We start from the raw sequence: 21,491 nt of genomic DNA, 5'->3' as shown, positions 1-21,491 counted from the left end.
CGGCAGCTAGCCTACTGCAACAATACATCATCCATGATGCACCATTTGAGGAGAATTAGAAATTTGCGTATTTGCCCAGAACTCATGATCCACTAACTTACTGGAAAGAGAGAGCTGTAATCTTTCCTCATTTGTATGTCCTTGCTAAAAAATATCTTTGCATGCCAGCAACAAGTGTCCCTTGTGAGAGGATTTTTTCAAAGGCTGGAGACATTATCTGTAAAAAAAGAAGTAGGCTAAGTCCTTCCACAGCAGAGAAATTCATATTTTTTTATAAAAATCTCAAAAAAAGTGAGACATTGTGGCTTGATTTCTTTTATTAATATTCATTTTGCAGGACCAAAATAACATTATGCACAGTGAGGAGCCTACAGGTTACAAGCTTCACATATTAGAAAAATACAATAATAAAAAATAAAAAATATTTTTTTTAATGGCTTGTCAAGGTTGTTTCAGATCAACACCTGCAAGTGACCACTAAGTGTCACCGTTGAGACAGGTGTCGGATTGATTCGAAGCCTCGAAACAATATGGCCCATTTGGTTCAACTGTTTCATTGCTTCACGAAGCCTCGATCTGCTCACCACTACTGAACAGGGTTAGGTTTAGATTTTTTTTTTTTAAATGTAAAGCATTGAAAATAAGAAATAAAAGCTCTGTAAACACTTGCATTTTTTGCAAGATTATAAGTGTGTCCAATCGAGTAATCAAAAGTTCTACACTTGCAGTCTTTACGCCTACTTGAACACTTGGGCCAAATAGAAGAAATACGTCATGCAAGTAGACAAGTGGGTATTTGGCAAGTGTGGGTATTTGGACAAGGCATTGGTCATAATACTAATTACGGTTATTATTACGACATCTGGCGTGAACGCAGCGCTCCGTTCCTCCAAACCTAATCAAACACACCTGAACAAGCTAATCAAGGTCTTCAAGATGAGGCTACTAGAAAGCTACAGGCAGGTGTGTTTGATCAGGGTTGGAGTTACCCAGACCTCCTTGGATCTTTAAAAACGCGTTTTCAGAAACTTTTATACAGCGATTTATATTGCAGGATTCAGCAACACATGTTTCCAGTGTAGTTCTGTGTGCCTTACTGTTCCTCCTGACTGACTAATTCAGCGTGTTTTGCAGCAGAGCTCGTTGTGAGATCACAGGTCGAGAGGATGACAGCTCGAGTGTACTGCTCGTTGAGAGTTGTTTTATTGTGCCTGTCTGCATGGTTGTGCACAACACTCGCTGGAGTCGCAGGTGAGAAGATCTTTTAGCTTCATTACAGTCTGAAGAAATGCATAAATAAGTGCCTTACAAAATATGACTTCTTTTGAACGTGTAGCTACAGTACATTTAGTTGCAATAGTCAATCGATTGGAATACACATTAACTGTCTATGTCTATCTGCATTGTGCTTAGGCTTTATTACACACCCCGCTACTCTGTCTTTAAAACTGATTGACAGTTTATTGATGAATGGAATTTATTCTGGACTTTAAGCAGATAAATATGCATATTTTCAAGTTTTGAGACCTATATTTCAAAAGCCCTGACTTCTAAACACTGAAACTGTTACAACACTCCCTGGTCCCTTTTAACAATCCTCTTCTGTAGAGTCCGGTCAGTGTCCGGTGACGCTGACGGTCGTGCCGTCTAAACGAGGATGTACTTCTGATAGAGACTGCTCTGGAGGACATAAATGCTGTCAATTTCCCTGTGGGCCCGCGTGTGTGCCGCCTGTTTTCAGTGAGTTTCAATTAATGATGGATGCTAGAGGTCTCCCAAAAGAAACGCTGAGAATTTTCACTCAGACGTTGCTAGTAAACTTCACAAATAATTGCAAAGAAACTGCAAGTAACACGTTGAACTAAACATGAAACTTTGAAGTAGAACGACTGAACTATATATAATTATTTATATTCAAACAGTAAATGAGACCTTCAGCATTCAGTGATGTTATGAAGACACATGACAGAAAACATAACAAGCCAGGAGAGTGTCCAAGCACCAAAACAGGAGGAGGAAATTGTGCTCCCCTTCCCAGTGTATTTTTTATAATTCTGTTGTCATATCCTGCTCCATGACAAAAGTACCTGAAACTTAGTACATATAGCACAGTTTCACTGAATAGCTTTACAAAATGAATAAAGATTATTTAAAATGCAATTCACTCTGTAACACTTGTTATTCATGATTTGAGTTTTGTGCTGAATGCCACTGAAAGGACTAAAGACTAAAGATGATCTGTATCCCTGCAGTGAAGCCTGTGGCCAAACCGCCGAAGCCTGTAGTGAAGCCTGCGGCCGAACCGCCAAGTGGGCCAGAGTGGGCTGTACACCTTGGCCATGGCGGTCACGATCGCCGCGGTGGCCACGACGACCACGACAGCGGCCACGGCAGCAACGGCGGTCACGATCGCCAATACGGCCATGGTCGCCGCGATGGTCACTATCGCCAATATGGCCATGGTCGCCACGGTGGTCACTATCGCCAATACGGCCATGGTCGCCACGATGGTCATGGCGGTCGCGCCAACGACGGCGGCCACGGTCGCCACAACGGCCACGGCGGTCACGGTCGCCGATGTGAATCGTGACATTGATTTTGCCGAACTCATGCTCAAGTTCTTTTGAAGATTATTTCAGTGCTTTATTCGTATTGAATGTTCCCTGTTTATCACCAAATAAATCTTGTTTAATGAAATGTTTTTGCTTGATTGGAGTTTTTGGTACAACAAAAATACTTCTCCATTTCTGTGGATACATGTGGTTATCCTCTGTGTCAACAGAAGTTTCATCCTCTGTGTTTTGGCAATCCTTATCTTTTTTTTTTAACCATATCTTTGCCATCATGCACAGGTAGGGGTGAAGTTTTTACGCAGACACACAGAGATTATTGCAGTTGTGGTTTATTGTAATAAATTGTGCAAACAGATGAACATGCCAGTTGATTTCATATCTTGTTTCCAGTTGTTTGCGTGTAATCTGTGGTCTGGTGAGAACTGTGTGTGCTCCCCCTACCTGTGGCTATCACTTCCTGTCACCTATGCCCCATTATATACAACCATGTGCATCTAATCACTGTCACCCAGTGTCCCAAATACTAATATAAATCTATCCAAACAAAAAAATATTATGCAAACATAAATGGTTCCTACACACTGGCCCCTAATTGTCTTATGTAACATAACAATTACCCAAATTTTTTTAAAATAAATAATGAAAGGAGCTATATACATTACACCCTTTTTTTTTTGTTTGGGCCAAAGGTGTCCAGAACATGGCACATGGTGGGATCTGGTCTTTACCATCAGTCCTTCTCAATCTCAGTCTCTTTAATCAGACATATCTTTGTTATTGGTGCAGCACATTTCGAACCATGCGGATCAAACGCTCCCATACACCACCGTGATGCGATCCTGTTGGGGGGTTAAAGTACCATTCTATTCCCTTCTGAAGCATAGCAGTCTGGATTTTGTCCTGATTCAAGGCATTGAGTGCTTCTCTCAGTTCTCTTTCAGCTCCAATAAAATTTGTGCCATTGTCTGATCTTAAAGACAATACTTGACCTCGTCGACAAATAAATCTTCGTAATGCATGGATGCAGGAGTCTGTGTCAAGAGTATATGCAACTTCAAGATGTACTGCCCTGCTTGCCATGCAGGTGAAGATTACGCCATATCTTTTAACAAGACTTCGTCCTCTCTTGATCTCTATAGGACCGAAGTAGTCTACTCCAACATTTGTAAATGGAGGCTTGTCTGGTACAATCCTTTCCAGGGGTAAGTCTGACATTTTCTGTTCTCCAACTCGTCCCCGCTGCCGTTTGCACACAACACAGTCTGTTATGATCCTTCTTGCTGCCGAGTTAGCTTTGATTATCCAGTATTTTTTACGGAGTCGAGATAGCATATGATTTCTTCCTCCGTGGCCAAGTTGTTCATGGATATGTCGTAGCAATAGTGTGGATATGTGCAGGTCTTTCGAGAGAATAACTGGATGCTTGGCCTCTTCAGGCATCGCTAGTCTACTCAGGCGACCACCTACTTTCAGAAGTCCATCATCCAACACCGGATCTTTAAAGTTACTCGCAGCAGTCTGAATCAGAGTCCTGCACGGGTCCATTTTTGGAGACCCGCCCCCGCCCGTACCCGCAAAGTTCAGCGCCAGATCCGACCCGTCACCCGTGATAATATCAAAATTAAATCCGCACCCGCCCAGACCCGTTAATATTTGGCCCGTTACCCGACCCGTGCCCGCGATAAACCACACAGGTGACGCGTTCATGTAACAACATGTAAGGGTGCGCTGCCAATAACGCACCTAAAAGCTGTCACAAAGAACTTGGAAAAGTAATGATTATTAATAGGCCTATGTCAAATATATCAATGAGACATTTCAATTGTTTATTAATAAGCAAGTGTTTTCTGTGTCAAAGATGACGATGCTGACTCGCGATCTTCGCAGTAGTGAACGCGCCAGAGAGAAATGCACATTTCATACGGATTATAAGCAGAGAACAGTCTGTTTTCTTTCGTTTTGAATTGTTTTGTTTAAAAGTACACATTTCATGCTTTCTATTTCTCAGGTCTGTGAGGCAAGTAGCTTATACGATGAGTTTCGGTTCATTTAAGAGACGATCAGTTCACGCGCGGGCGCCTCCGGCCGTGTCCTGATTATATTGCCTGCCTGCTATTTTTACTGCTTATTTATTAAATCCCGGAATTTGGTAGATGAAACATTGATTAAAATTAAGATACAATTAATACAAAACGAAATTCACTTTAAAGAAAGGCTGAACAAACTTAATGAAGTGGTCAAAATCATGTCTGCCCACTCCATTTGTCTCACGATATTCAGGATCATCTTATCTTATTCATGCTTTTCACTTTTCATATAATCAACATGAAATATATAAAACAAATTATATTATTTTATTTAAACATGAATATGAAACTAAATCGTTTTTTAATGACTGGGCTACAACACATAGGCCTATTAGCCTACAGTACAGAGAAATTTAATGTCGCAACTTGGTCGGACTAAAAGGGGAGAAAAAAATGTAATTGGGTCGGTCCTAAATTGACAGGGTCGGTCGGGTTACGGCAAACAAGATTATTTTTAAGGATGGCCTGACTAAAACACATATTTGCGTATGTGTAATGCTGGTAATTTAGACATACAAATATTGCACATATTTTTCATCCGCTACCCGCCCGCAAGGAGTTCATTATCCGCCCGCGTCCCCGCCCGTGAATTTTAGGAATGTCACAATCCACCCGTTTCAGCCACTTTTATGCGGGTACCCGTTGCAGGACTCTGGTCTGAATCTCCTTTCTTTTTCTAGTCAGCAGTAAGATAGTTGTTTTTACTTTAAGTAGCCAAGCTACAGCTGTCATCAGACTTCTCCATGAAGATAAATAACTTATCAGAGAGCTGGTGGGGTTCAATGGACCTTTAACAATGAGGTTGCTTGTGATGTCTTGCTTGACTTCCGGATCATTGGCAGAGATTGCAGTTTCCAAATGAGGTTTCTGCCATTCTCTGTCTGGTTGACAGAGAAACTCTGGTCCCTTGATCCATCTTTTGCAGCTTAAGAAGCGATTTGCTGTTAGCCCCCTAGAGGCTTCATCTGCCGGATTTTCCTTTGTGCTAACATATCTCCATTGTGACACATCAGTAGTATCCCTTACAAAGGAGATCCTGTTTGCTACAAATGTTCGGAAACGTTTGGTTTCGTTGTTGATATATTTCAGCACTGTTGTGCTATCAGTCCAGAAGATGGATTTGTTCAGCAGAAGATGGATTTGTTCAGCTGAAGATGTAATTCCTTCCGAAGCATTCTGTCAACCTTGACAGCTAGAACTGCAGCTGTGAGCTCCAATCTGGGAATCGTTACTTGCTTTAATGGTGATACTCTTGCTTTCCCTATCATGAAAGCAACATGTACCTCCTTGTCGTTGTTTTCCAGTCTAAGATATGAAACCGTATCGTATCCACTCTCGCTTGCATCTGAAAAGTGGTGCAACTCTGCATTTCTGATTTGACCAAAGCTTGTGGGCTTCATGCAACGGTCCACTCTAAACTCTGTCATCTTGTTCAGATCTGCCAACCATCCTGTCCACTGCTGAGAAACAGTTTGGGGTATGTTTTCATCCCATCCGAGTTTTTTTTTTACAGAGTTCCTGCATAATCAGTTTGGCTGGCAGAATAAATGGTGCTAGGAATCCTAAAGGGTCGTATACAGAGCCAACCACGGACAAGATGCCGCGTCTGGTGTATGCTCGTGGCTGTGCAGTAATTCTGAACATGAACACATCTGTTTCAACGCACCAGTGCAATCCTAGTGCTCTTTCAATCGGCAGGTTGTCCCTGTCCAAGTCCAACTCTTTTGTCTCTTTGGTTCTGTTTTCTTGTGGAATGGATGCCAATACTTTATGGCTGTTGCTGATCCACTTTGACAGTACGAAACCTCCCTTCTGGCAGAGAGCAGTAAGGTCTTTCACCATAAGAACAGCGTCCTGTTCTGTGGACATGGATTTCAAGCAATCATGTACGTAAAAGTTGTTCTTTACGGTGTCTGTAACTTCTGCTGGAAAGTGAGCTTTGTTATCTTCAGCGGTCTTTCTTAGTGCAAAGTTTGCACAACTCGGTGATGTCACTGCTCCAAAGAGGTGTACTTTCATCCGGTACTCGACAATATCCTGCTGCACATCACCATCAGGCCACCACAGGAATCGCAGATAGTCAATATGTTTTTCTGACACTTTGACCTGGTGAAACATTGCTTTGATGTCAGCCATCAGGGCAACCGGCTCTTGTCTGAATCTGATGAGTACTCCGATGAGTGAGTTGGTAAGATCTGGACCCTGTAGCAATTGTTCATTGAGCGATGTTCCCTTAAAGCCAGCACCGCAGTCGAAGACCACTCTTAAGGTTCCTTTTCTTGAGTGATACACCCCGTGATGTGGGATATACCAGAGTTTCCCATCATTACGATTCAGTTGATCTACTGGTATCATTTCAGCATAGCCGTTGTCAATCATTTCTTTGAGAAAAGTTGTATATTCATTGTGAAACATCTCATTTTTACCAAACTTGCGTTTCAGGCTTTGGATGCGCTGCTCTGTTCTGCAACGGTTATTTGGCAAGCTGTGATTTTTTTTTTTTGCTTGAAAGGTAAGTCTAGGCAGTAGTGACCTTCTGTACTTTTTATTGAGTGATTCACAATATCCAAGAATTTTATCTCTTCTCTGGACATTTCCTCTGTTTCCTTACTGGTTACTTCATTGAAATCATGATTGTATTGTTTAACCAGTAGCTCCTCTAGATTCACAATAGACATTCGATTGACAGCAGCAACAGGGCAGCCATTCTCATCCCTGACGTTGTTGTGTCCTCTCAAGGGACCATAGATGACCCACCCCAGTAGGGTCCTCACAGCGTGTGGTCCATTCCCTTGGCTATTGACCACCTCCCAAGGTTCCAATACCTTGGAAGCATTTGTGCCGATGAGCAGGTCAATACCGGCGTCTATTTCATGAATCTTGACGTCCTTCAAGTAAGGCCATTGAGTCAGGTCTTCCTTTCTTGGAATGTTGAGCTTGGAAACAGGCATGGTCTTATGTGTAAATACATTGGACAGTTGTATGAAATCATTTTTGTCCAGACTTGATATCTCTAAACCTGAGATATGATGACAGGTCACAGGTTTCTCTTGGTTCATTGTACGCAGAAGAATACTAGCCTTTTGTCCTGTAACATTCAGTCTTCTCATCAAGCTTTCTGTGCAGAAGGTAGATGAGCTTCCATGATCCAAAAATGCATAAGTTTGCAACACTGTGTCTCCCTTGGGGGTCTTTACTTGTACTGGAACAATAGAGAAGAGACAGGCTTCTTCACCGGCCCCAATATGCCCACATGTATGAGGTGAGAGAACGACATTGCTCCCAATTGATTTCTCATTCAGTTCTGTATTCTTTCCCATGTCCTTTTGTTCAATGTGAAGTATTTCAGGATGATTTTTATTGCACACGTCACAAGTCAAACGACTATTGCAGTCTTTGCTCATGTGTCCTACCTTCAAACATCCAAAACAGACTCCCCTTTTCTTTAGGAAGTCTATTTTTTCCCTGTGCATCCTTTTCCTGATTTGTGGACACCGCACCAATGTGTGACAACCTCTATCACAGAACAAACAGCAATTTTGAGAATTAGTGGCAGATACATTTTTCGTTCCATTTGTTGTAATTTTTCTTGTTTTTCTGTTTCTACAGGTGTTACAGTAGTTGCAAAACTGCTTCCTCTTGGTCTCGGCTTTTCTCTTGCTTTGACAAAGGTGGAGCTTTTGACGGATGTAATTGTCTTAGCATCCTGGATGTTTCCAAAAAGTGGATCTGACAATATCTTCACTTGTCTCTCCATGAAGTCTACCAAGTCAGAGAAACTAGCTCGACGTACATGTTGTTCTTGGAGCTGACATGCCCTATTCCTCCACTTGTCTCTAAGCTTGTAAGGCAGTTTCAGAAGAATGGTCTTCATACTGGAAGCAACATTCAACTCCTCCATATAGGTGAGCTGTCGCATTGCATTTCAACAACCTCTCGGGAATTATGAAAACGCTTGCAATGCTTTCACATCCTCTGGCTTGACCGCTGGCCAGGCAAATGCTTTGTCCATGTATGCTGTGGCAATCTTATGTTCATTACCAAAATGTTCTTTAAGCAGATCTTTTGCTCTTTTATAGCCCTCAGCTGAAGGCAAGTGTTGGCAGCTGTGGACTAAATCTTTTGGATGCCCTCTGGTGTATTGCTCTAGGAAATGCAGACAGTCACTGTAGTCATCAGTCTTTCTTTCCACTCCTCTCTCAAATGCCCTGATGAAAACTCCATATTGCAATGGATCACCATCATAAACAGGAATGTCTCTTGGTGGTAAAGTAGAAGAGAGATTTTGTTGAGTGAGAAGAGCTGTGATGTCACTTTGCCTTTGAATTATGTGATAGACATCACCTTGATTATCATCATTAAATACAGGTTGTTGTGTTAGATGAGTCATATCCTGAGCTCTAGCAGAGATGGTTCATCAGCTCTTTCCTTTGGTCGAACAACCTGTTGCTGGGAAGAAGATTCAGTTCCCATCCGCACATTCTGTCTTTGTTGCACTTGATCAGGTAAATAGGTCTTTGCATGTGGATTTAATTTGACTGACGTTTTCTTTTGAGCAGTTCCTTTTCTCAAATACGAGTTCATCCCATCAGATACTCTTGAGCTGTTTCTTGATCCCATTGATTCAAGTACATTCATTTTTTGCATTGGTTGCTGCCAGTTCAGTCTCTAATTCCAGTTGTTCTTTCTTCTTTTTCAGTTGTTCTTCCTGTGCCTCAAGGTCATGCCTTTTCTGCAGAGCGGCAACCCGTTCCATGAGAGCAGCCTTTTCTGCCTGAGCTTTAATGCGAGCAGAGGATGTTGAAGATGCACGTGATGAAGAACTTGATTTGTGGTTTGATTTATGTTTTGACACATTAGAAACACTGTCATCCGGTCCAATGTCATCTGTGATTACACTTTCAGCAATGGTGTGTTTTTTGTGCCATCCAACCTCTGAAAACCACACATTTACATCCTGTATAAAACCATCAAAAGTTTCCATTTTTTGTTGAAACCAGTGATTTTGCCTTTCAAGTTCATTTTCAGGTAGTGGTAACTTCACCAATGACTCATGATTTATTTTGGCTTCATCACAGATGTTGATTAATTTAACCAAGTTAAATTGCACTTCATTTGCATTCTCCTTTGATTTCATGAGCTCTTTCAGCAATTCCATTAACTTTTTAGCTTGTTTACATTTCAAGTTTCTTATTTTCTGACAGTTTTCAATGAACATTTCCAAACCTTTAGCAGTGTGTTTAACCCTCTGGGGACCAAGCTGTTTTTGGGGCCCTTGAGATGTTCTGACATGCTCTGACATTTGTGCTTTTTTCAGTTATTTATAAACATGTTAATGGCAAAGGTGTAAATTCACTCTATATAGCACAAACAGGCCTACCATAATATGCGAGCAACATGTATGTAGATGTTTGTATTTTTAAGAGAATAATGTTTATGCGTGGTTATTTAAAAAAATAAAAATGAAAGTTGCTGAAATAAGACCACAAAACTCATACAAAATATGTGCCCACAAGACTTTTGACTAATGGATGTTGTCCCTTTCAGTTCTAGCTTCAAAATTATGTGAAAATAGTCTTGCTTTATCGTTCACAAAAAAAAATACATTGATTTAAATGGTGTAAAACAGGTTTTGCTTGGAAAGCCAATATGCGAGGGGGAGGAGTAGTTTACACCTTAGTCCCACCCACTCTGCATAATGACTCTGCATAATTAGCCATTCATTCAGGTGTGACACTGACTGAGCCACAATGCAAGGACAAAATATATATTTTGAAGAAGACTTATATTGACCATTTAAGATTTTGCTTACATCTATCTTGTAAATATGTTTTGCTATTTTATTAAAAAGGTTACAATTACAACAATAATTACAATTTCAGCAATATTTCTGCAAAAAAGTACTCTTTCTTTGTAAAAAAAAAAAAAAAAAAGATTATAGGCCTACATTTTATCATATGTATTCATTAGTTTGAATATAGCCAACATTGGAACATCTTAGTCTATGACTTTATTTTTGACAAAATAGTATTTTATATATATGAGCAGAAAAGCTTATTTGATGTGACAGTATATTCTACAGTAAAAACTGTACCCAAATCTAGTCAACAAAATGTTGTCTTTCATACTTCGCCTGACTGTAACGCAGTAACTGTAACTGTAAAAGCAGTTTATTCTTTCACACACAGACGCGCGATTCATATTTAGGCTAAACACTCTTTACAAATAGACGCGCGATTCATATTATAGAAACGCGATTCATCTTTTTGTTTACATAAGCCTACAACGTTATTCCATAACGTTATTCCACATTAACACTTGAGAAAGGATAACTTAGCCTACCTCACTCCTCAGCGGGATCTGCTCCTCATATCAGCACGGAAAATTTTCTCCATAAGGTAGGCTATATTATGCCTCTTTGTTTACAGCTGATGTGGGGGCGTTTCACAGACTGAAATGGTTCTCAGAATTTGCGTTTGAATAGCACGCGCTCTCCGGGGCGTGGTCAAATTACTTTTGAATGGCTCGTAATGAGCTCGACTGGAGTCGCTCTCTTTTTATACAGATTACAGAAGCTGATAATATTTGTTTTTTATATAAATTACTTCATTTAAAAGCTGCGATCTCAAGCTTTATGCCCGTGGGTCTGTTTGCCTGTTTGACTGAATTTTCGCGGAGTTATAGATAATTTTCGAACGCGTTTCAAATGGGAGTTTACTGACAGAGAGAAGGCAGAAATAGCATCATGTTAGTTTTTCTTTATTTGTCAAAAAGCAAAACACTTTATTTGTATTGTGAGTATACAGAAAAAAAATAGAAACTGAACAGGATCGATTGATGTATTACACGAAAATGAAAGATCAAAATTAACAGAGCATTTTGTGTTTATTTTTCATTGCTAAAAAAAAAAACGAGCAAAACGCGCGGGCGCGTTTTTGGTCCCCAGAGGGTTAATAACCCTTTTTTCTTTTTCAGAATCCAGTGCAACATCGCCATCTTGTGACCGAACGTCAGACATGACAATAGACATATTTGTTTAACTTTTAGCGTGATCCAGTAAACCACACGGCTATGACAGAATGTTTCAGACAGCTGATATTGTGGTGATAGTATATAGTTCTGTCAACGAAATCCATTAATGTAACTGTTTCTGGATTTTCCAATAAAGCTTAATGTTGAACATACCCCTCTGCCTGCGCGTTGTCGTTCGGAGTTTCCAATCTCCGTCAATCAGCACCGCACAGGTGCACGTGGACATTGACCATTGTCCTGTATTATGTGTCCTTGTATATAGACCTCCTATAATGCAGATTTCTGCTAAACTTAAACCATTAACCCCCTGAGGTCGGCTATCACGCCGGCGCGATAGGCTCGCTTTTTTTCTTATCAGTGCAAGAGAGACTCAAAATACTCTGTTGACTTTGATCTTACAAAGTTTCATACATCAATCGATCCTGTTAAGTGTGTATTATTTTTGTGTATACTCACAATAAAAACAAAGTGTTGTGCTTTTTGCCAAATAAATAAAAATAAACATGATGCGAGTTCTGCTTTCTCTCTGTCAGTGTAGTCCATTCTGAAACTCAGCGAATACTCAGTCAAACAGGCATACAGACACACGGGCATGAAGCTTGAATTATCTTCTTTTAAATGAAGTAATTTTTATAAAAAAACAAATATTCTCAGTTTATGTAATATGTATGAAAAGAGAGAGATGTCAGTCGTTCAGATTATAAAGTTTTTACTGTAAAATACTGCCACATCAAATAAGCTTATAATGTTGCCAATTTCTGCTCACGTTAAATATATATATATATATATATATATATATATATATATATATATATATATATATATATATATATATATATATATATATTATGTATATGTGAACTGTGAACCAATTATATATATATATTTATTTATTTATTTTGTCCTTGCATTATTTCTTGTGGCTCAGTGACACACCTGAATGAAAGGCTAATTATGGGTGTGAACTTCTCAGGTTCACTCAATATTCATGATGGTGTTGAATCGTTTACGCCCACCCGCATATTGCCTTTCCAAACAAAAAGTGTCTTACAAAATTTAAATCAATGTATTGTTTTATGTGAATGATTAGGCAGGATGATTTTCACATCATTTTGAAGAAAAAACTCTAGGCGACAAAATGCATTATTCAGAAGTATTGTGGACACATATTGTGTTTTGTGGCCTTATTTCAGAAACTTTAATTTTTAGTTTTTTCAATAACCATGCATAAACATTATTCTCTCAAAAATACAAACATGTACATACATGTTGCTCACATATTATGGCAGCCATGTTTGTGCTAAATAGAGTGTAATTACACCTTTGCCATTAATATGTTTATAAGTAACTGAAAAAAGCTCAAATGTAAGGGCATGTCAGAACATCTCAAGGACCCCAAAAACACCTTAGACCTATTTATGGGAATGCTCGGGAGTCAAATCGGTTTGTGTGTGATGTGTTGATTTTGCCGTGTGGCTGCGCCACCACACACTGTATGACCACACTGTACGATTAAAAGATCACGGGTCTAACAGTTTTGGTCGTACAGTGTGTGGTGCGCAGCCACACGGCAAAATCAACACATCACACACGAACCGATTTGACTCCCGAGCATTCCCAGGTCAGACGGGAAATCTCGCAAAATCCCTCGAGATCAAACGTGACTTCAGAGTAAACAATCATTCTGATTGGCTACACGCCACAGTCCACAGGCTGCGTGCTCGTTTGTCCCCGGGGGACACCACACACGAGAAATCGGGCCAAAAAATCCAACATGTTGGATATCCCCGATTTGAGATCGGAGCGGTCCCGACGTCCTTCCGAGCAGACGAGAGCAGTCTTAACACACCACACACGGCAGGAATATCTGATCAGTTTATTTTACGATAATCGGAGCATCCTTAAGATTGTCGGAAGGGGTGAATCGGGGCTAAAATCGGAACCAGATGTCATACTCTCCAACCATTTTTCTGATCATTGCAAGATTTTTCCCTGAAATCATAACCGCACCCCCATTGGTCCTTATTGGTGGAGTGAATAGAATCTATTATAGATATATATTATCTATAATAGAATAGTTTCTTTCAAATGCGAAATATTGCTAAAATTAAATGTCTTGTCTTTCAGTGATCTGGAGAAAGTAATCCATGCTTTTATTTCTTCTTGATTACTGCAATGCTTTGTACCTGGGTGTAAGTCAGTCCTCAAGGGATAGTTAACCCAAAAATGAAAATTAGCCCATGATTTACTCACCCTCAAGCCATCCTAGGTCTATATGACATTCTTCGTTCAGACGAATACAATCAGAGTTATATTAAAAAAAGTCAAACAGCCCTTCACTCTCATTATTAAGCTTGGAAGAGCCAGGACATTTTTGTATTTGTCTGAAAGAAGAATGTCATATACAGCTAGGATCAGGCACGTGCACACATAGACATCAAAGGGGGCTTGAGCACCTGCCCTTTTTATTCCTGGAAAGAAAGTGCTCTTTTTTCTGGGGTGCTTTTTTTTTTTTGTTGAAAAATAATATATATTCCTGTTTGCGCACAGCTTCCCTGTCAAACAAATATATTTATTGAAGAATAGTATATCTAAATGTCAGGAGTTCTGAAGCTCTCTCTCTCTCTCTCTCTCTCTCTCTCTCTCTCTCGGCACTGGTCGAGGCTCGAATTTACTGCTGATTAGCCAAAGACAAATATAGTTAACCTGTGTTTTGCTAGCATGCATGCCTCATGAGCTACTAGACTAGCTAATGTGTAAGGGATAATCGCAATACATTATCCCGCTTATTACATGGCTACCTACCAAATAAATAATTAATTTGACACAAAATATTGATTTAAAAGGGAGTTTATTGATTTAAACCCGATTGTATTGCTTCCGCTAAAGAAAATAGTACGCTCCGTCTCTACGGTTAGAATCCTGTTCCAACCCTGTAAGACTTTCGTTCATCTTCGGAACACAAATTAAGATATTTTTGATGAAATCTGAGTGCTGGATCACTGCTCCATAAGCTTATGGACACTATAACTTGCTGGCCCAGAAAATGTATTAAAGACATTGTTAATATAGTCCAAGTGATTCCAGTGGCTCAATCTTAAGTTTATAAAGTGACGAGAATAGTTTTTGTGCGCAAAAACAAACAAAAATAACGACTTTATTCCACTTTTCATTTCCTTCTCTCTGGGCCTCGAGTCTTTTCACGTAGTTTAATAGCGTAGCGTGTCTGTGTTGCACGCCACTACGTATCACACACATGACTAGCGTCGCCCAATAGTGAGCCTACGTGGTGACGTGCAACACAATCACTTGGACTATATTAACAATGTCTTTAATACATTTTCTGGGCCAGCAAGTTATAGTGTCCATAAGCCTGTGGAGGAGTGAGACAGCTCTCAGATTTCATCAAAAATATCTTAATTTGTGTTCCGAAGATGAACGAAAGTCTTACGGGGTTGGAACAACATGAGGGTGAGTAATTTCTGACATCATTTTCATTTTTGGGTGAACTAACCCTTTAATTAGAAGCATCACAATTTTAAATTTGTGTTTTCGGTTAGTTACATAGTGACTACTGAACAGTAGGGATGGCTGACGCGAAACAGTCGTTCCGAAGCTTTGCGAGATCCCGAAGCGCAGATGTTTCGAAACACTGATCCGAAGCGTGATTCAAAACACCCATGTCACGTGACTATGGCCAAACGAAGCCTCGAAGTGTTTCACTAAGTGTTTCATCAGGTGTGGTCCGCCGAATCAGCGTTTGATTGACAGGGTCGGGAACAGACCACACAATCGCACATCTGTATAAAAGTGAAATCAGCGCATATTGACCTTGTGGGTTTTTGTGAGAGGAGTTTGATTTTGAGATAGCGGATTTTTGGTGATATAGTGACATAGTGCGATTTGATTAGTTATAGGCTATTTAGGCTTACATTTAAATTTACACAACACATTGACTGATAGGCTAGAGACAGTACAGAGTATACATATAGTGACACATTAATAGATACAAAGTAGAGGTCGACCGATATGGGTTTTTTCAGGCCGATGCCGATCTTTTGATTAATGCTGCCGATTTATTTTGGCCGGTTATGTGCTTGTTTTTAACCTCTATTTGAAAGATAAAATATAACACAAATAAAATACAAGATTTCTCAACAAAAACATTTATTGAACACTTGACCAATCTGCACTTGTTGCGACCTTGAGATATGTTTGGTAATTGTACCTGAATGAATTGAAAATTAATTTGCTACATTTCAGATTAATATATTTGTTTTCCTTAAAATTTTAATTAACAGTAACTTAAACACTTTGCAGTTTGAATGATGTCTTGTAAACAAAATGACGGAGTATGTTTTTATGTTTCCACTGTTCGATCGCATCCGCGCCTCACACACACACACTCACACACACACACACACACACACACACACACACACACACACACACACACACAAATATAAGTAAACACTTTGCGACTTTAAACACACGCGACTTTTCGATCGCGCCCGCGCCCCTCTCCCTCTCCCGAGTCTCCCTCTCCCACACACACACACCATATTCCAGCATTGCAATCTTTACATCGCAGCCTGCTTCAGAGCTAAGGCGGGGCTACAGATTAGGTGTCCCCAAAGAACCCGCGTATCTAACAGTAGTTCCGCATTACATGAATTAATTTGCACGCAAGTTTTATTTATTATTATACCATGTATTCTCCGTGTAAATTTATACACCGAACCGTGACGCCCCGTTTCGGTTCAATACGAATACATGTTCCACCCCTAGTCTACAGTGAAATACAGTCACACATTACACTGTTTGGCCAGCATTTTAACCGTGTTTAATTCAGCTACTAGCTAACAGTATGCTAAAGTTAACTGCTGACTAGCGTCACGTTTCTAACGTCCGTTTTCAGAGCATCCAAGAGAAGCACAGGCATAACAGTAGCACCGAAATGAAGCACAGAAATCCGCATTGATATTCGGTCCGGTAAATAACGGTCGTTAAGGCACCAGTGCCGTATTAGCACCGGGTCTGTCTGTAGCTACCCAACCCTAGCGACGACGCTAGCAAAGCAAAGCCAGTTCTTCACTAACCTATGGCCACTTTTTTTATTACTTATTTCTCTGCTTTGAGTGACAACCCTCTCAAATATAAGACACACAAAACAGAACAAATAAAAGTATCAGATTCTCTGTCTGTAATTGCAAAATTCTTGCTTACTTATTGTGACATGATAGCAACCCTTCTGCTGTGCTAATGCAACCTCAACTACGCCGAACGTCATGTCGCCTATTCATATTTTTTCTCGAAGTTGGCAGTAACATATCAAAAGGTTTTAATTAAATATAAAGGAGTTTTCTGCAAGGAACTTAGCTCCTTCCTTAGGCACTGGATGAGGTCTGCTCACTCTGCTGGAGAATGACTCTAGGCGCAGCGTGCGTCGAACTCGTGTTCCACAACAACAACAACACTAGGCTGCCCACAGATGCGCCCGCCTAATAATCGGCTTGATATACTGGATATTGGCCGATGCCGATTATGTTAAAAAATGCAAAAAATCGTCCGATTAATCGTCCGACTGATTAATCGGTCGACCCCTAATACAAAGATATAAATATATATAGACAGCTAGATTAATAGATAGATACATATAGATAGATTATAGATTCATGTATAAATACATAGATAGATTATAGATAGATACATAGATTATAGATACATATCTAGATACATAGATAGATTCATATAGATAGATACATAGATAGATTTGGATAGATAGATAAAATGGAGGCTCCCCAGAAGAGATGCCGTACATCTGTGGTGTTCAAGGTAACTTTATTATCCCCGAGGGGCAATTTAGATCAGCAGTCACAGTAAAACAATCAAACAACAACAAAGAAACAACAACAATAAACATAACCACCAAAGACATACTTTAAATTTGAATTTACAGAGTATTGTTAACAATGGTGATGACAGTATTGGTGCGGGAGTATTTCCGTTTAGAAACCCCAAATAAAGTGAGATGTGTGTATTGTGAACGGCAGCTAGCCTACTGCAACAATACATCATCCATGATGCACCATTTGAGGAGAATTAGAAATTTGCGTATTTGCCCAGAACTCATGATCCACTAACTTACTGGAAAGAGAGAGCTGTAATCTTTCCTCATTTGTATGTCCTTGCTAAAAAATATCTTTGCATGCCAGCAACAAGTGTCCCTTGTGAGAGGATTTTTTCAAAGGCTGGAGACATTATCTGTAAAAAAAAGAAGTAGGCTAAGTCCTTCCACAGCAGAGAAATTAATATTTTTTAATAAAAATCTCAAAAAAAGTGAGACATTGTGGCTTGATTTCTTTTATTAATATTCATTTTGCAGGACCAAAATAACATTATGCACAGTGAGGAGCCTACAGGTTACAAGCTTCACATATTAGAAAAATACAATAATAAAAAATAAAAAATATTTTTTTTAATGGCTTGTCAAGGTTGTTTCAGATCAACACCTGCAAGTGACCACTAGGTGTCACCGTTGAGACAGGTGTCGGATTGATTCGAAGCCTCGAAACAATATGGCCCATTTGGTTCAACTGTTTCATTGCTTCACGAAGCCTCGATCTGCCCACCACTACTGAACAGGGTTAGGTTTAGATTTTTTTTTTTTAAATGTAAAGCATTGAAAATAAGAAATAAAAGCTCTGTAAACACTTGCATTTTTTGCAAGATTATAAGTGTGTCCAATCGAGTAATCAAAAGTTCTACACTTGCAGTCTTTACGCCTACTTGAACACTTGGGCCAAATAGAAGAAATACGTCATGCAAGTAGACAAGTGGGTATTTGGCAAGTGTGGGTATTTGGACAAGGCATTGGTCATAATACTAATTACGGTTATTATTACGACATCTGGCGTGAACGCAGCGCTCCGTTCCTCCAAACCTAATCAAACACACCTGAACAAGCTAATCAAGGTCTTCAAGATGAGGCTACTAGAAAGCTACAGGCAGGTGTGTTTGATCAGGGTTGGAGTTACCCAGACCTCCTTGGATCTTTAAAAACGCGTTTTCAGAAACTTTTATACAGCGATTTATATTGCAGGATTCAGCAGCACATGTTTCCAGTGTAGTTCTGTGTGCCTTACTGTTCCTCCTGACTGACTAATTCAGCGTGTTTTGCAGCAGAGCTCATTGTGAGATCACAGGTCGAGAGGATGACAGCTCGAGTGTACTGCTCGTTGAGAGTTGTTTTATTGTGCCTGTCTGTAGTGATGGCCAAATGAAGCGTTTCGAAGCATTATTGCTTTCTGATACAATTGTGTCGAAAATGGTTCATTACTCGAAGCTTCATTCAGATAGAAATTGCAGCACCATCTCCTGGTGAAGTAAATGTAATGCAACAAAGCTGACAACCATAAAATGCAAGTAGGCTTATATGTTAACGCCCCGTTTATTGCGTGTTTACCGAGGCGATCAAAGCTGAAACAGTGTTAGTGCTGTGAAACTCATTTATGTAGGTGAATTTTACATATACTGATGAATTTCATGTGTTCACCTTGATAATAAAACATTAAGCATGATGTGTGTGTGTAATTATTTCTTTAGACAAGGACAGAAGATCAGACCAGCTTAAAAAAAAGTTGGAAACCATCACAGAAATTCTAATGGTTTCTATTAAAATACCAATAGGAACCATTGGCTTTTACTATTTAAACCACTACAGAATTATTTTTTGTAGTGTGTTTGGGACATATTCCATTAGGATTTAATGCTCCCACCAATAGAACCCAACACATATCAGTAGAGACCCACAGAGACCACTATAATTCCCATTACAACCAATAAAATTCCCATGAAAACCATTAAATCCAATAGAATTTCTGTAATGGTTTCTATAGTTTTTTTTTTTTTTTTTTAGCAGGGCAGTATCATGTGTGAAAGCTTTATCTTGTTTAGCTGTGGGAAGCAGAACTCTATAACTTGTTAACTGGTGGGACTGTATGTTGAAAAGGATGTGCCTGTGTAACTGGTTGTACTTGTATAATGTAGCAGAGGGTTTTTGAAGTTTCTGTCTTTGATGCATGTTTTTATGTAACAATGTTCATATGTTCTCTAATTAATAATAATTAAAAAAAAGAAATACAGCCGCCAGGTTTCAAACCTGTCAACACTGGATTGGGCTGTCAAAGCAGTCAGGTGGTTCACTACAGGAGTGAACCAGTGTGTTTGCTTCAGAAGTCATTTTCACGTGACTAGTGACGTAATGATACAAGCTCCGAAGCAGTGGTTCATTGCAAGGACCGTTCGAGTTTGAAGCAAGCTTCGGAGCGTCGGTGTCAGACGTAACATCACTACCTGTCTGCATGGTTGTGCACAACACTCGCTGGAGTCGCAGGTGAGAAGATCTTTTAGCTTAATTACAGTCTGAAGAAATGCATAAATAAGTGCCTTACAAAATATGACTTCTTTTGAACGTGTAGCTACAGTACATTTAGTTGCAATAGTCAATCGATTGGAATACACATTAACTGTCTATGTCTATCTGCATTGTGCTTAGGCTTTATTACACACCCCGCTACTCTGTCTTTAAAACTGATTGACAGTTTATTGATGAATGGAATTTATTCTGGACTTTAAGCAGATAAATATGCATATTTTCAAGTTTTGAGACCTATATTTCAAAAGCCCTGACTTCTAAACACTGAAACTGTTACAACACTCCCTGGTCCCTTTTAACAATCCTCTTCTGTAGAGTCCGGTCAGTGTCCGGTGACGCTGACGGTCGTGCCGTCTAAACGAGGATGTACTTCTGATAGAGACTGCTCTGGAGGACATAAATGCTGTCAATTTCCCTGTGGGCCCGCGTGTGTGCCGCCTGTTTTCAGTGAGTTTCAATTAATGATGGATGCAAGAGGTCTCCCAAAATAATTGCAAAGAAACTGCAAGTAACACGTTGAACTAAACCTGAAACTTTGAAGTAGAAAGACTGAACTATATATAATTATTTATATTCAAACAGTAAATTAGACCTTCAGCATTCAGTGATGTTTTCTGTCATGTGTCTTCATAACATCAAAGCCAGGAGAGTGTCCAAGCACCAAAACAGGAGGAGGAAATTGTGCTCCCCTTCCCAGTGTATCTTTTAGAATTCGTTTGTCATATCCTGCTCCATGACAAAAGTACCTGGAATTTAGCACATATAGCACAGTTTCACAGAATAGCTTTACAAAATTAATAAAGATGATTATTTAAAATACAATTCACTCTGTAACAGTTGTTATTCAGGATTTGAGTTTTGTGCTGAATGCCACTGAAAGGACTAAAGACTAAAGATGACTATCTGTATCCTTGCAGTGAAGCCTGTGGCCGAACCACCGACGCCTGCAGTGAAGCATACGGCCGAACTGCCAAGTGGGCCGGAGTGGGCCGTACACCTTGGTCATGGCGACGACGCGGACGGCGACGACGCCCACGACGGCCACGGCGACCACGACGACGGCAGCAACGGCGGTCACGATCACCACAGTGATCACGATCACCAAGATGGCAACGGCGGCCACGGTCGCCACGACGGCCACGGTCGCCACGGCGGTCACGGTCGTCACGGCCTCCACGATGGCGGCGGTCACGATCGCCACGATGGCCACGATGGTCATGGCGGTCGTGATGACGACGACGGTCACAGTCGCCACGACGGTCACAGTCGCCACGATGGCCACGACGGTCACAGTCGCCACGACGGTCACAGTCGCCACGACGGTCACAGTCGCCACGATGGCCACGACGGTCACAGTCGCCA

General features: G+C 40.2%; 3 long non-coding RNA genes across 4 annotated transcripts in view; 2 read left to right on the top strand and 1 right to left on the bottom strand.

Annotated features, from left to right (window-relative positions):
- LOC309497747 overlaps positions 1–16,641 on the bottom strand; it is a 34,086-nt gene extending 17,445 nt beyond the window's left edge. For both annotated transcript variants that reach the window (XR_014205693.1, XR_014205694.1), the window contains exon 1: positions 16,244–16,641. This is a non-coding gene — a long non-coding RNA (uncharacterized lncRNA). The remainder of the gene's footprint in view (positions 1–16,243) is intronic.
- On the top strand, positions 1,071–2,382 carry LOC309493929. The gene is made up of 3 exons (XR_014204105.1): positions 1,071–1,251; positions 1,609–1,740; positions 2,253–2,382. It is a non-coding gene; the product is annotated as an uncharacterized lncRNA (long non-coding RNA).
- A 3,410-nt stretch (positions 16,642–20,051) lies between the features above and the next one.
- Positions 20,052–21,190, top strand: LOC309511275. Its single transcript, XR_014210567.1, has 3 exons — positions 20,052–20,087; positions 20,445–20,576; positions 21,080–21,190. It is a non-coding gene; the product is annotated as an uncharacterized lncRNA (long non-coding RNA).
- The last annotated feature ends 301 nt before the right edge of the window (positions 21,191–21,491 follow it).

This window comes from Leuciscus leuciscus (genome assembly GCF_965113295.1).
Source record: "Leuciscus leuciscus genome assembly, chromosome: 1".
NCBI classification, from domain to species: domain Eukaryota; kingdom Metazoa; phylum Chordata; class Actinopteri; order Cypriniformes; family Leuciscidae; genus Leuciscus; species Leuciscus leuciscus.
Note: the sequence above shows the minus strand (reverse complement) of the source record. Positions and strands in the feature narration are given on the sequence as shown.